At 46.1% G+C, this 13,125-nt stretch overlaps 1 protein-coding gene across 3 annotated transcripts in view; it reads right to left on the bottom strand.

Annotated features, from left to right (window-relative positions):
• Positions 1-13,125, bottom strand: part of RHOBTB2 (Rho related BTB domain containing 2) — a 216,801-nt gene that overhangs the window by 58,706 nt on the left and 144,970 nt on the right. Inside the window, exon 1 of one of the 3 annotated variants that reach the window (XM_085634017.1) lies at positions 615-723. The exons of the other annotated variants lie outside the window; for them this stretch is intronic. The gene's annotated coding sequence lies outside the window, so the exon portion shown is untranslated. Of the gene's footprint in view, positions 1-614; positions 724-13,125 lie in introns of those variants that run through there. 3 annotated transcript variants of the gene reach the window in all.

The raw sequence follows: 13,125 nt of genomic DNA, 5'->3' as shown, positions 1-13,125 counted from the left end.
CCCAAAGGGCACTGGTAGAGAGGCCCAATGCATTCAATGGCTATCTGCGGGTCTGGCCCTGCCAATCAGATGATAGGAGAGGAGCCCTTACTGGGCACTCACTCACGTGGCAACAAAGAGGCCACAAAAGAAGCATGCAGGTGCTATAAAAGAGACACTAATAACGTAATCTACCAAATAAGCTCAAACTTTGGCTGCCAGGCTATCAAAGGGCCCTTAACCGTGGGCACGCAGTAGTACCAATTTTGGCCAAATGTGGTAGCAGGTGCTATGAAAGGGGCGAGTAACCGCGCCACGGAGGTGCTACCAAGCCAGCAAGCTTTTACCAAGAATCGGGTAAACAGACAGGAAAACCAACAGTTCCGGGCCAAAAAACATGAATTTCAATTTTAGACTTTCACTGTTGCGTTAGTTTGGCGTATTTCGAGGTGCTCTCTTGAATTCTAAACTACTTATCTACAGTCCAGATAACCAAATGCCAAATTAGAAAAAAGATTTTCCAGTGAAACATTTACCAAGAGTTGGCGCTTACTTCCTCGCGGCTCAAAAAATAATTCTAATAGCTACCGGAAATAGCTTCCTCCCTCCATCACGCACGCTCCAGACCTCCTTACCTGTCAGGCTAATGACGTGGCCTCGTCTTAAGCTCCGGGTGAACGCATTGCTCCGAGGCGTACAGTGGAGGGTGGCGCGGCCTGCAGCGGAGTGGGTCGCGCCCTGCCCTCTCTTCTACACCCCTCCTCCTCCTCCACTCACAGGCTGGCGAGCACAGCTCTGTGTGCGGCTTTAGTGCGGAGTTAGTTCCGAGCAGGTCAGGGTGGCTCACGGGAAACGGCGGTCAGCTTTGGCCTCTGAAAAGCTGCTTAGAAAAAGTTCACGTTGACGGGTCCCGGTGGTACTAACGAGCCCCGGGAGAAAGGAGCCGGCACTGACACTGGACAGGGCTTGGAAGGGCTGCCTTTAGGGCTCTTCCCTAGTATGTCCAGGAATCGGGCGAAACTCCGGAGCAGACGAGGGTACGGAGGTTACTGCTGAAAGGGCAGGAAAGGAGGGTCCATTGGGGATCCAGACAGACCTGGAATCCGTGGGGTGAACGATGGCAGGAAGCAGGGGCGTGTGGGAACACACCTTTATACAGAGGTGTGGTCAGCAGAAGTCCCTTCTGAGGGGTTTTGGCGGAGTGGCCCGTCTCTGGTTGTGGCAGGTGGCGGTGCTCACGGTCCGAGCAGGCAGATGGCAGGGATATGGCACGCACCCTGGCAAATATTCACACAGCGCGCCCGCAGGGATCCAGGGATGCTGTAACTCCACACCGAGGCATGCAGAAGCAGGACGGCAGCAGTAACCATAGCAACCAGTGAGGACCCCGCAGCCATGGCAACGCGGCCGAATGCGTGAGCGGATCCCAATCAGGTCAACCCGTCAGCATTCTAAAGTGGAATGGAGCATCTTGAGATGGTACTGGGCATTCTTGTCCCTTTTCGGTAGCAGAGCACCGGCTACAGATTCTGAAGTGGGGGGTACAACACTCAACATCGCTGGAATCGCTCTGGGTCAAAGTTGTTTCCAACATACCATTACACTAATGCCATTCGGTATCCTACACTACATGGTCCAACGCCCCCATAACTCAGGACCACTGTAAGGGATCCATAATCCAACAACTCGAGCACATCTTCATCTCAGCCACGGACCACTCCTACTCTACCCACCTGAGCATGGCCTAGCTAGGGCCCTGAGACTAGAATCATCCCGCCCTCCTCTTCCTCAAGCAGGCAGAAGCTCTCCTTCCCTAAGTGGCCTTGCTCTCTCTTTTTTCCAGGTCTGTGAACCACCCGTACTCCAAATTGTCCACCAGCCTGCCTCTTTCTGTCAGGGATGGTGTCGGGCCTTCTCCCCAGCACCAGGTGCAGATGCATTCCAGATGTAATGTCTGTTCTCCTCCCTTTCCCAGGCCCACGGAAACTACTGCTTCCAAAGATAAGCCAAGGCTAGCTTCCTTGAACTGCACGTGGATCCCATGGGAGAGCAATCCAGGCTCACTCAGCAGACGGTAGAGGCTGACTGACCTCAGATACTACATAAGGTCGAACTAAGTGACTGCACAGCAGAAGGATCATTCTTCAGCCTGAGCTAGACCCTGGAAGTTTGACCTTTGACCTTTCCGGGATCCACCAGCCCGCTCTAGATTAGGATCCTCTCCAAAATCTATGCTTCACCCCATTTAGGAGCGTCTTTCCCCTCTATGTCCGACACATCCCGCCAGCCCTGGAGCCTGGGAGAATCCTCCACCCTCCAAGGAAGCCTGGCCCTTCTGGAGACCTTGCTAACTGGAGGGGGCATTTAATGTGTATTGAAGACGCCAGTTTTTTTATTTTTTAAATATGGTTATTGATATTTTAATTGATATTGACCAAACAGCAATGATACAGTATTAGTACATATTCAGTACACTTCCAGGAAGCCACCACCTTGTCAACATCGGTAAACAATGCAACGCATAACATGCAACAGCACACCCCCCACCCCACCACCCCAGCACTCCAGTCCAGATCGCAGTTGAGGTGAAAGATAAAGGTAGCTTGTGGAAGACGAACGCACAGCTACAGATATCATGACTGTCATCCCACAGCCACCACTCTGTCATGCCCCTCCTCCCGCCACAGGCTTTCTAGAGAGTAGTGGGAGATCTATTTACCACAAATGTTATGGAATTTTCTGGGGCAGCCCCTGTTGCGGTATTGAAGACGCCAGGATTGAACCAAGACTTCACCCTGCTCTACACATATTCATCTTCAATAAGAACGCCAACAATCCTCCTTCCAGTACACACGCTCTCCCGTCTGGCTATAATAACACATTTCTGAATCATCCTGGCACTCCTGCCGTCGCCCCAAATAAGATCTATGAAAATCTGACTCTTATTCTCAACCTTAGGGCTCTGTAGATTCCAACTCCCAACTACTTCTCCCCGAAGGACCCCTGAGGCCCAGTACCACACTTCTACAACACAGAGGTGGGCGAGCCACTAAACTTTCGAGCCAGGCTCGAGCCTTAAGCCTGGCTGAGCTCGAGCCGGCATTGGAACCTCGAGCCAATAATGAGCCGAGCTTTCACATGGCGTCTCTTTGCCACCCTCTCTCTACCCTTATGCTCAAAGAGGTAGAAACAAAGCATTATCATTTTAGCTAAAAAAGTGAGAAAAATAAATACCTAATTAGTGGCTGATTTGTATGAAATGAAACCAAAAAACCTTGATTAATCGCAGCTTCCCTGCGTAACCAAATTGTGTGATCTTAGGCAAATATTTTACTAATGCACTTTTTTCTTCACTTTCACACATGAAAGCACTTTCAAATACATGATTCAGAACACCAGCAGTACAGAAACCTATTGTGTTTGAGTTAAAATACTCTCATGTTGCCCTGTCTATAAGATTCTGGGCCATACTCAGGGTTTACATGACAACTGTGTTGCCTCAATTCACATATGTCACTGTCGCCTGGGTGGGGGAAGAAATGGTTCTAAGTTCATGTTCATAAACTATCACTTATGATACGTAATTCTGAGTGCAGTGCTATAATGTGATGTATTAATGTCAAAGCGATCACATTTTAAAGAAAGGCACTTATTGAATTTTGACGCGGCTCTATCATATATCACCTGATGGTTGTTGTTTGAGTTACATGATTTACGCTTTCAGGACTAGGCTCGTGCACGGGTTCTAAAAGCCAAGGTAGACACTTGGCTCAGCTCTGGCTCTGCCCCCCCCCTCTTCACAGTGGTGGGGTGAGCTTGCGAATAACAGGGAGAGCCGAGCCAAGGGTCTCCCTCAGATCTTAGAGTCCGTTCACAAGTCGAGCCATGGAAATGTTTGCTAGGTAAATCATTTAACAAACACCACGGAAAATATGACAACACTTCTTCAAAATTCTGACACTTGGAAGCTTTGACATTAATACGACACATTATATCACTGCACGGAGAAATATTTTTTAAAAGGTGTTATATAGCAACATTACAGTCTATTAACAACACAATAGGATTTTTATAAGTAGTATTATAAACTCACATATTTTAAAGTGCTTTATTAAGCGATAATGAAGAATTATTTATTATATTTGTCAAAATAAAATATTTGCCTAAGATCATACAATTTAAGCGGTAAGCCGAGATTTATCCAGGTTTTCTAGTTTCACTTTGTAAAAATCAACCACTTAATGGGTATCTGTTTGTGAATACCTTTTATGTAAACACTTTGTTTTTACTTTGGGCATTTTTTTTGTATTTTTCATATAGCGCAAACTCTACCCAAAGGTATTGAAGTGCTTTACAAGAGCACCTGTTATACACCACTCCAGGTCACATTCGTTTTTCAAAGGCAGGGTGAGATTGTGATAGTGATGGGGAAAAATTATGAGAGTGATATATATAGCGCATGTTCAAACTAAATGCTCCAGTTCCCAGGGCCACATAATGTCTAACCAGCCCTCTCTCTAACCCTTCGATCACGTTGTGTTGGGGCCGCACCGTCCACCTCGTCCCCCGCAGTCCCCTCCGCTCTTTCCTTCCACTTCTCACCTGAGAATCTGTAAACCCATTCTGCTATCATAGTCCGAATCACTCCCAGAGCCTAAGCCGCTGGTCTTCAAACTTTTTTATACTGTGCTTCCCATCAAGCGTGTGATAACTTAATCAGTCCCGCAAAAATGGCAAAACTATTATCTCACATTTATTACATAAAATGTGAAATACTGTAAGCATACAGAACATTTAAAGAAAGAAATGGTGGCATCAGGGCACACCCTCTAATATCACATTCTGGTTAGAGGTAGGGTGGCAGGTAGAAGCCACTTTCAGGCTCGGCTCCTTATTGGCTTGAGGTTCCAACAGGACCTCGAGTTGAGCCAGAGCCAGGCTTCAGGCTCGAGCCTGGCACGAGCTTTCAGTGGGTCGCCCACCTCTACCTCTTAATTTGTTGGTTAGCAAACCTCTACTTCCAGATCCTCTCTTCTCACCTATGTCAGGTTCCAGCGAGGCCCACATCCGCCCACTACCCCCTGCATGCCTAGTGCCCTAACTAGCACCACTCTGCCCTAACTAGCACCACTCTGATCCCTTTTCAGCCCATTCCCAGGATGCCCAAATAATCAATCAAACAGGACTTAAAAAGCGTGGCCAATCACCCATGAGGATATCCAGGCGCTGAAAACCTGCTGCTAAGGCCCCAACCTAACGTTGGCAGAAAATTCCATGTCATAAAGGACATAGTGCTCCCGTTCTTGATTTTATTATAACGACACAAAGCATTCTGGGAGATGAAGTTCGAGTTCACTTCATATTAAGTAAGTAAACTAACTAACCTGAAAACAATGATCTGTGAAAGCAAAGTCCCAGTAGAAATGATCACAGGTACTCCAAAGTAGTCATGAAGAAAGGAGTTTATTAATGAATAACTCCACCCAACGCACGGAGCATCCTTTCAGTAAGAAGCACGAACAGCAACTGACAAGCTTCGTTCGAACCTCCGCTGAGCGGACCCTCCATGCGTGAGCCACATTTCAAATCACAACACAATACAGAAATTCATAAAGCATAGCGCGCTACTCGCGCGATGTCCACTTACCACTACACCACCTTCCCCCTTACACAAAATGGAAAACGAGAAATTACAGAACATAAATGAGAATAATAATACATAATGGTTAATATCTAACAAAACCATCAATCTTTTTGGAGTTTTAATTGTACGACCCCGAGAAGAACATGTATACACATTTCGGGGATTCGAATTTCTGTCTGAAGAGACATGGTCACCTTAAATAGAACATGTAGAGGAAGAAGATGGGGACAGAGGAGACTGAGGTAGTACTTCATCCTTCCTTGTTGAATCTAACCAGTGACTCCAATCAAGATCCTCCTCGATTCTCCCCAGTCTATTCCACATAATTTCCACCTGATGAGGAGACACCTTGACAAGTTGTCACTTATTCCACCACCCTTTCTTATCAATAAAAGCAGCCCCCTTACTGACCTTAATAACTTGAACTGGATCTAAAAACGTTGATTCACCTTTTTTTACTTTGATGGGTTTTTTAAAACAATTTTTTAACATTTTTGTTTTTGACATTCACAGCACATATGGAATTATTTTGTTCATTTTCTGATGGTGAAATGAGATTAACCCCAGTTTTAGGATTTTCCTGCATGGCCTTACTGGAGATAGCGGAACGTTCAATACTCAGTGCCAGTTCAATCACCTCAGGTAAAGAAGGGTTCTTGCACCCTAAGATCCTTTCTTTGATCTTACCTGATGCGCAATTAAAAACTAACTGATCCCTTATGTAACTGTCAGCTAAATGTCCTTACCACTACAGTGCCTGACTGCAGCACTGTGTCTTCTGTGGCACGGAGTCATCTGGAAACCGTGCCCTGACCTGACCCGTCACACAGGTCCCCGGCGGCCACCCGCTCCTCTCCTCCCGAGGGTGAACCTGCCTGGCTTCCTTCATCCCTACACATGAATGAGCCTTCAGGTTGAGAGGAAGCCTCGAAGGACCCCTCCTTACTCGAGGCGTCAGGCACACGTCTCACACCTCTCCTGGCGTCGGCCCGGGGCCGTGATCCTAACTCCTCGCTCCCCACCCACTGCTTTCCCTTCGCCGAAGAGCCCACGGGGTGTCTGGTACCTGCCTGATCCCGCCTCGCCGTGGCGCTCCTGGATTCGGAGTTCAAAGCCACCGGTCACCATGGAAACAGACACGGAGCGCTGCAGTCACCGCAGGGAGGTGGGAGCCCGGGCTGGGCAGACAGGGAGGTGCTACGAGCCCTTACCTCCGCTCCCAGGCTGGAGACGGGCCCCACGGTGATTGGGCGAGACATCTCAGCACGAGCCTTTACCAAAGAATGGACAGGAGCCTGGAGCTTGTAAACAGATCTATTCGTCCACACCCACACTGAGCACCACACATCACCAGATAACCGCGGGTCATCGGTGACATCAGACTTCACGTCAGTTTTCTCTTTTAACCACTGGGACCCATAGCATCAACCCACCCACTTCAATAGGAGGGGGGAGGGGGGCGAAGCTCAGTGGAGGTTTATTGTGCTCCGAGCCTGACTTCCAATTTTTATACATAACCCCTGAACAAACACTTCTTCGCCAAATTGCATTTTGGAAGATGTACATAAACAATGGTTTAATCACGTGGGAGGAAGCAGAGAGCTCCACCTTTCCTTTGCTGTGCTGCATACATTCATAAATTAATCACCTCAAGTTTGCAGCCACTATCTATTGACATGAATTGTTCTTTCGGAACTTGGTTACTGCACCAACGAACGGGATTTTATTCAATAATGCACGTGAACTACAACTGAAAACACTCATTGAAAGTATTGTAATTGTATTTATGTAGAGCTTACTACCCCTGACGAGGCATCGAAGCGCTTTTCAGCGAGTAGCACACTACAAACCCCAAAAAGATATCATCCTGATAAATCCTACAGCTTAACTTGCCTAAGTAACACGTACTCCGAAGGCAATATGGCAGTTTTTAGAGAGGCTGTCGAAGGCTACTGTAAAAAATAATGCATTGAGCCACATCAAATGAAACCCACAGTGATGATCATAAGCCCAGGACCAATCAAAACCAAGAAGCTGGCCCTAAACTAAACTTGGAAACTAAACTGGACAGAGACCTTCCAATAACCCGCGGTTCCAATTTAATGGTGATGCAAATTGGTTGTCCCATATGGAATTCCCTACAAGTAAAGCACAGAGGGCGGCAAATAGGACAGTCACGCGGTATCAAATAACTCATGCATGGATTAAAGCTATTCTAATTTATGACGTGGAAACCCGTGGAGCTTGTAACCTTGGGGAAATCTGAAAAGGTCTTGTGGAAAACCCTCCTCCAAGGAAGCATTTGATGCAACACTTGAAGCAAATATGACGTACATCGATGAAGAGCAAAGATGGGCTGAGTGGTCAATTCTATAAAGAGACAGAGCAGGCAAGAAGCAATCTTATTAATGGATGCTGGGAAGAGTCCTGTGACGCCAGGCCTCAATGCCAGATGAGGTGGTGTCTGGGAAAGGAGGCGGCGGAGCTAGAATGAAGGAACATCCTTCCCCATTACTTAGATAAGACTACATCACCAGCGGACAACGAAGGCCAAAGGGAACATGAAAACAGCAACAGATAAAATGCTAGCAGACGCACTGGATTATCACAAATGAGTGCCATGGAAATAAATCTTTGTCTCGCGCGACAAATCACAACCCTGTTTTAGCTGTAACAATAGCATGCAAAAATAAACTGTTCATGTAAACGAGAAAGAATGTCCCCCTTTACCAGCGAGAAAAGATGGAATGAATTAGTGAACACAGCCTGCCAGCGCAGCATGAACACAAAGGAATTGTGATATATTGTGTGTTCTTCTGCCAGGGATATACCATTAATGTACAGAAGTGTACAGGCAGCCATGTCAACATCAGGGATTCGAAAAACATTAGATATAATGGTCTACTTTTCGGTGATCACATCTGTGAAGGACGGAAATGGTGGTGGCTCCACACACAAACCCTGGGTGACTTCCTAATGGACATGTGCAATGCCTTTAAGTTTTAGATACGGGTTGACGGCCCTTACTCAGTAACTGTGCTATACAATAAGAGGGGGAAAAACCCTGGAGCTGAGCTATAGTGAGCTGAAACTTTCAAATTGAACTTCCATAACAGAGAGAGAACAGCAAGGAAACATACTTTTATCTTTTTATTTTTTTGATTCACTCATCCTTTAAAACCTTCTCCTTGCATCCCTTCCCTTTTGCTTATTTACGTTTAAAATCTTGCAATGTGATGTTTTCATAGGGTCTGCACAAAAGACCCATGCCCTAAGTGCCGAAATAAATACATTTAGAAAAGTGTGGAGAATCATCATAGAGGAATGTGAGCCGCCGAGCCACAGTGCCAGCTATTACTGAAGTCAGAAACATGAATGAGGCACCGAATCAATGTAATGGCAGCTGAGCTGAGAGTCAGGCAGGACTAGATGCGAGGACCTACATGACGAGTCGAAGGAATTCACCTATCGGGTATCACTGTGACTTAATGAGGCAAGCAGGCGTGTGCAGCCGGAGGAACAAACAAACACAGCGAGGGAGTTTGACACGAGGGACCGCCACCACGACAGAGGAGAGAGTTGTGCTGTCGTCAGGAAGCACAACATGGAGTGTGTGCAAGGTGCCCAGGGCTGGCTCTAGCGCGGGTGGCGCCCAGTGCGACATTCATTTTTGGTGCCCCACCCCCATGACCTCCTCCTCAGATTCCCTCACTACCACCGGGCAAAAGTGCCCCTTAGCTGTCCAATCTTAAGTTATTGCTAAACACATTGCATCCCCTGAGGTCAGCGCCCCCCTTCACAGATCAGCGCCCAGTGCGGCCGCACCATTTGCACTGCCCTGAAGGTGCCCAAATAGCTAGCGTTCTAAACATCCAGTAATGTTGAAAATATATATTTCGAGTGCCTTTTGGTATACTTTCGTTTCTTTTTTTTTTTTAAATCATTAAATTAGGAAATGTAGCTATACATTTTTCACAGTCATTTGCACGGGCGTTTAGGTTTTCCTCAGTTTTCAATAAAGATTCGCACAGCCTTTGACAAATTATTCTGAATGCTGTAAAGGGGTGCTTTGTGTATCATCTAAGGAAGTCACTCTTGCTCACAAGTGTTCTATCTTTGCACCTTTTAATTTAATTAAATTCAAATATTTTATAACATTTTAAAGTTAAGTGGTGTAGAGTAGAGTGGCATGGAGTGCAGTGGCGTGGAGTGTAGTGGTGCAGAATAGATTAGAGTGGTGTGTAGTGATGCAGAGTGTAGTGGCACAGAGTACAGTAGAGTGGCCTAGAGTCGAGTGGTGCAGAGTAGAGTGCAGTGGCAGAGAGTAAAGTGGTGTAGAGTACAGTGGTGCTGAGTAGAACAACGTGGCGTAGAGTGCAGTGACATACAGTGTAATAGTGTAGAGTGCAGGGGTGCAGAGTAGAGTGGTGAGTTCAGTGGTGGAAAGTGCAGTGACTCAGTGTAAAGTGGTGCAGAGTAGAATGGAGCAGAGCACAGTGGTACAGAGTAGAACAGAGTGACGTAGAGTGCAGTGACAGAGTACAATGGTGTAGAGTGGTGTAGCGTGCAGTGGCGTAGAGTAGAGTGGTATTGAGTTCAGTAGCCAAGAGTGCAGTTTTGCAGAGTAGAGTGGCATAGAATGCAGTGGTGTGGAATAGATTGGCACAGAGTTGAGTAGTATGCAGGGGCATAGAGTGCATTGGTTTTGAGTAAAGTGATGTTGAGTGCATCAGTGTAAAGTGCAGTGGTTTAGAGCAGAGTGGCTTAGAGGGCAGCAGCATAAAGTAGAGTGGTGCAGAGCATAGTGGTACAGAGTAGAGTGCAGTGGCGTAGAGTGCAGTGGTCCTGAGCAGACTAGTGTGCCATAGAGTGTAGTGGTGTAGAGTAGATTGTTTCAGAGTAGAGTGAAGTGGAGTAGAGTGGAGTGGAGTAGAGTGGAGCAGGGTAGAGTGCAGTAGCATAGAGAAGTGGTGTACATCACAGCGGCGTAGAGTGGTGTAAAGTGGAGTGGGTGCAAAGGGGAGTAGAGTGGCATCGAATGGAGTAGCATATAGTAGATTGTTTCAGAGTGAAGTGTTATAGAGTGGAGTGGTGAAGGATAGAGTGCAGTGGCGTGAAGTAGTGGCATAGGGTGCAGTGGCACAGAGTAGAGTGGCACAGAGTGGACTGGCATAGAGTGGATTGGTGCAGAGTGGAGTGGCCTAGACTGGACGAGTGTATAGTGCAGTAGCAAAGAGTGCAGGGGTGCATAGTAGAGTGGGGTAGAGTGCACTTGCATAGAGTAGAGTGGTGAAGAGTAGAGAGACATAGAGTGAAGTAGCATAGAGTGTCGCACCAGAATCCAGCAGTGCTAAAACGGGTCCTAGTGGTAGGCCGTTGTTGTTTTAGTAGAACTTGTTCACCTGTTTCATTGTTGACAAAACACGTACCCACCAAATAGTATATATACTATGTTTTGACATAGGCAGGATGTTTAAGGCTGTAATGTTAATAATGTAGTTGTTTCTGGGCTTCTGTTTCTAGTTTTCTGGAAGCAGTAATCTGCGTTGTCTAGGTTTTTATGGCACATGCTAGTGCATATGTTACACATACTGAGGCTATTGCTCCTTAGGGTTGTTGTGTAAGCTACACCTTGGGCTTGCCAATACGTGTTATCATTAAAAGGGTTTGGTGCTCTGACTTGCTGACTGTAAACAAGAAGATCATTAGACATTCACTGGAGGGTCCCATTAAGTTAAGCCAACAGTGCCTTAATAGAAGAACCTCAACATGAATATTTGTTGCCACAGAAAGTGTCCACCGCCTCCCTGCAGGCCTGTTTTAAGGGTTATGTTACAGCCTCCTGGAGCATAGCAGGGGCACAAGCGGGTTTCACAGAAGGAGTAATCTGCATTCCTCTTGCTTTCCTGTAAACGCTCTCACTTTGAAGTCATAGGAAGAAAAATAAACACCAAGCTCCCTGGGATGAAGGAGCCTAACATTTTACCTTTGTGATTAAAAGCACAGCAAATGTAGAATAAAGAAAAAGATTTAAAGGCCTGTTTACAGAAAGTGAAATCTCACAAGGAGACAGTAAACAAGGTTTGGGCAAGGGAAGGGATGAACTCAATTTGAACAGCCTAAAACAAATAAAGCCAGCAAACAGAAAGCAAGGAGATGTGAGTTATAAAGCACAAAGCCAATGTTAAGCAATGAGCAGAATGCATTCCCAGGGAAGCTTTCTGAATGTCCCCAAGTTGTGTTCAGCAAACCAGACAGCTGTGCTGACAGGTAGGCTTTGACCTAAAAATGACAGAACATGGGCAATAAACGTTCAATCTGCATTGAATGCTATCACTAAGCCCTCTGGGGCGCATTTTGCCTTCGACCTCTTGAGCACTATTTGGTTAACACATAGACAATACACCTGTGAACTCACCCACATTTGTGGCTATTACCCACTTTTGTATGTGTTCATTCCTACTTCTCGTAATTGGATTACCCTCTTAAATGCCTGACTTCACCCACATTTTTGTATTCAAGATGTTGACAGACAAGTTTCACTGATTTCTTGGTGTTTTTGTATTTGAAGTACTATTTAGTGTTTCAGAGGAACATTAGCATGGGGAGATTTGCAGGCAGGGCTTAAATCAGAGCGTACACACAATATAAACCACACCATGTTACACTGAAGCAGAAACTAAGAATAATCACAGTAGAATGCAGTAAGTCTGTAACCAGGGAACAAAAGATCACGCACATACCTAGTTGCTGCATAATTACTTTAAAGAGTGGATTTTCTCGGACTTAATAGTCCAGGAGAGGTTCTTAAGGGAGACTGTATTTTCAAAAGCTAGGGACGGGGAGGGGTCAGGAACAGTTCCAGGAACACCCAGTAGAGCTGCAGGGAAAAATCTGCAGCCCCTTTTGTGTCCTAGGCCAGAGCTATATCCATACACAGTATTTTTCCACGGGACTGACCGAGGCTCACGCTTCATCACAGTCAGTCCTTTCTTCATGACAAACAGACCATTCACCCATCACCAGTGGTTGAAGTGCACTCAAAAAGCATGGGAGCTGTGATGCTGCACGCAATGGGGTGCGGGGTGAGTGAGCGTGAGGGCGTGGTCAACGGTGTGACTAAAAATACTAAATATTCTATAACCTTTTTCCTCCTTTCACCTTCAGGTAATTACATATAAAATAAAGCACAGCTTAAATGAAAATTAAAAATAAAATAAATGCAAGCTATGTTAATCAGTGGAAAATGCATTATGAAACCTTTATTAGTTAATGCACAGCAGCAGAGAGTCACAGAATTGAATCTTGGTTGGTGCCGTGGAGAATAATGACTTGTGTATGTTTAGTGCAACAAGGTCCCAGTCTGTGACAGAAAGCACTGTGAACATGTAAATTATTATTTTAAACTTGCATTACTCAGAGGATGCCCTCAGTAGCATTTTAAAATTTGGAAAAGATGGGCAGATTATAGAGGGCTGGATCTGGAACCTCCTCTTCCCCCT

The sequence above is a fragment of the Triturus cristatus genome, chromosome 11 (assembly GCF_964204655.1).
Source record: "Triturus cristatus chromosome 11, aTriCri1.1, whole genome shotgun sequence".
Taxonomy (NCBI): domain Eukaryota; kingdom Metazoa; phylum Chordata; class Amphibia; order Caudata; family Salamandridae; genus Triturus; species Triturus cristatus.
Note: the sequence above shows the minus strand (reverse complement) of the source record. Positions and strands in the feature narration are given on the sequence as shown.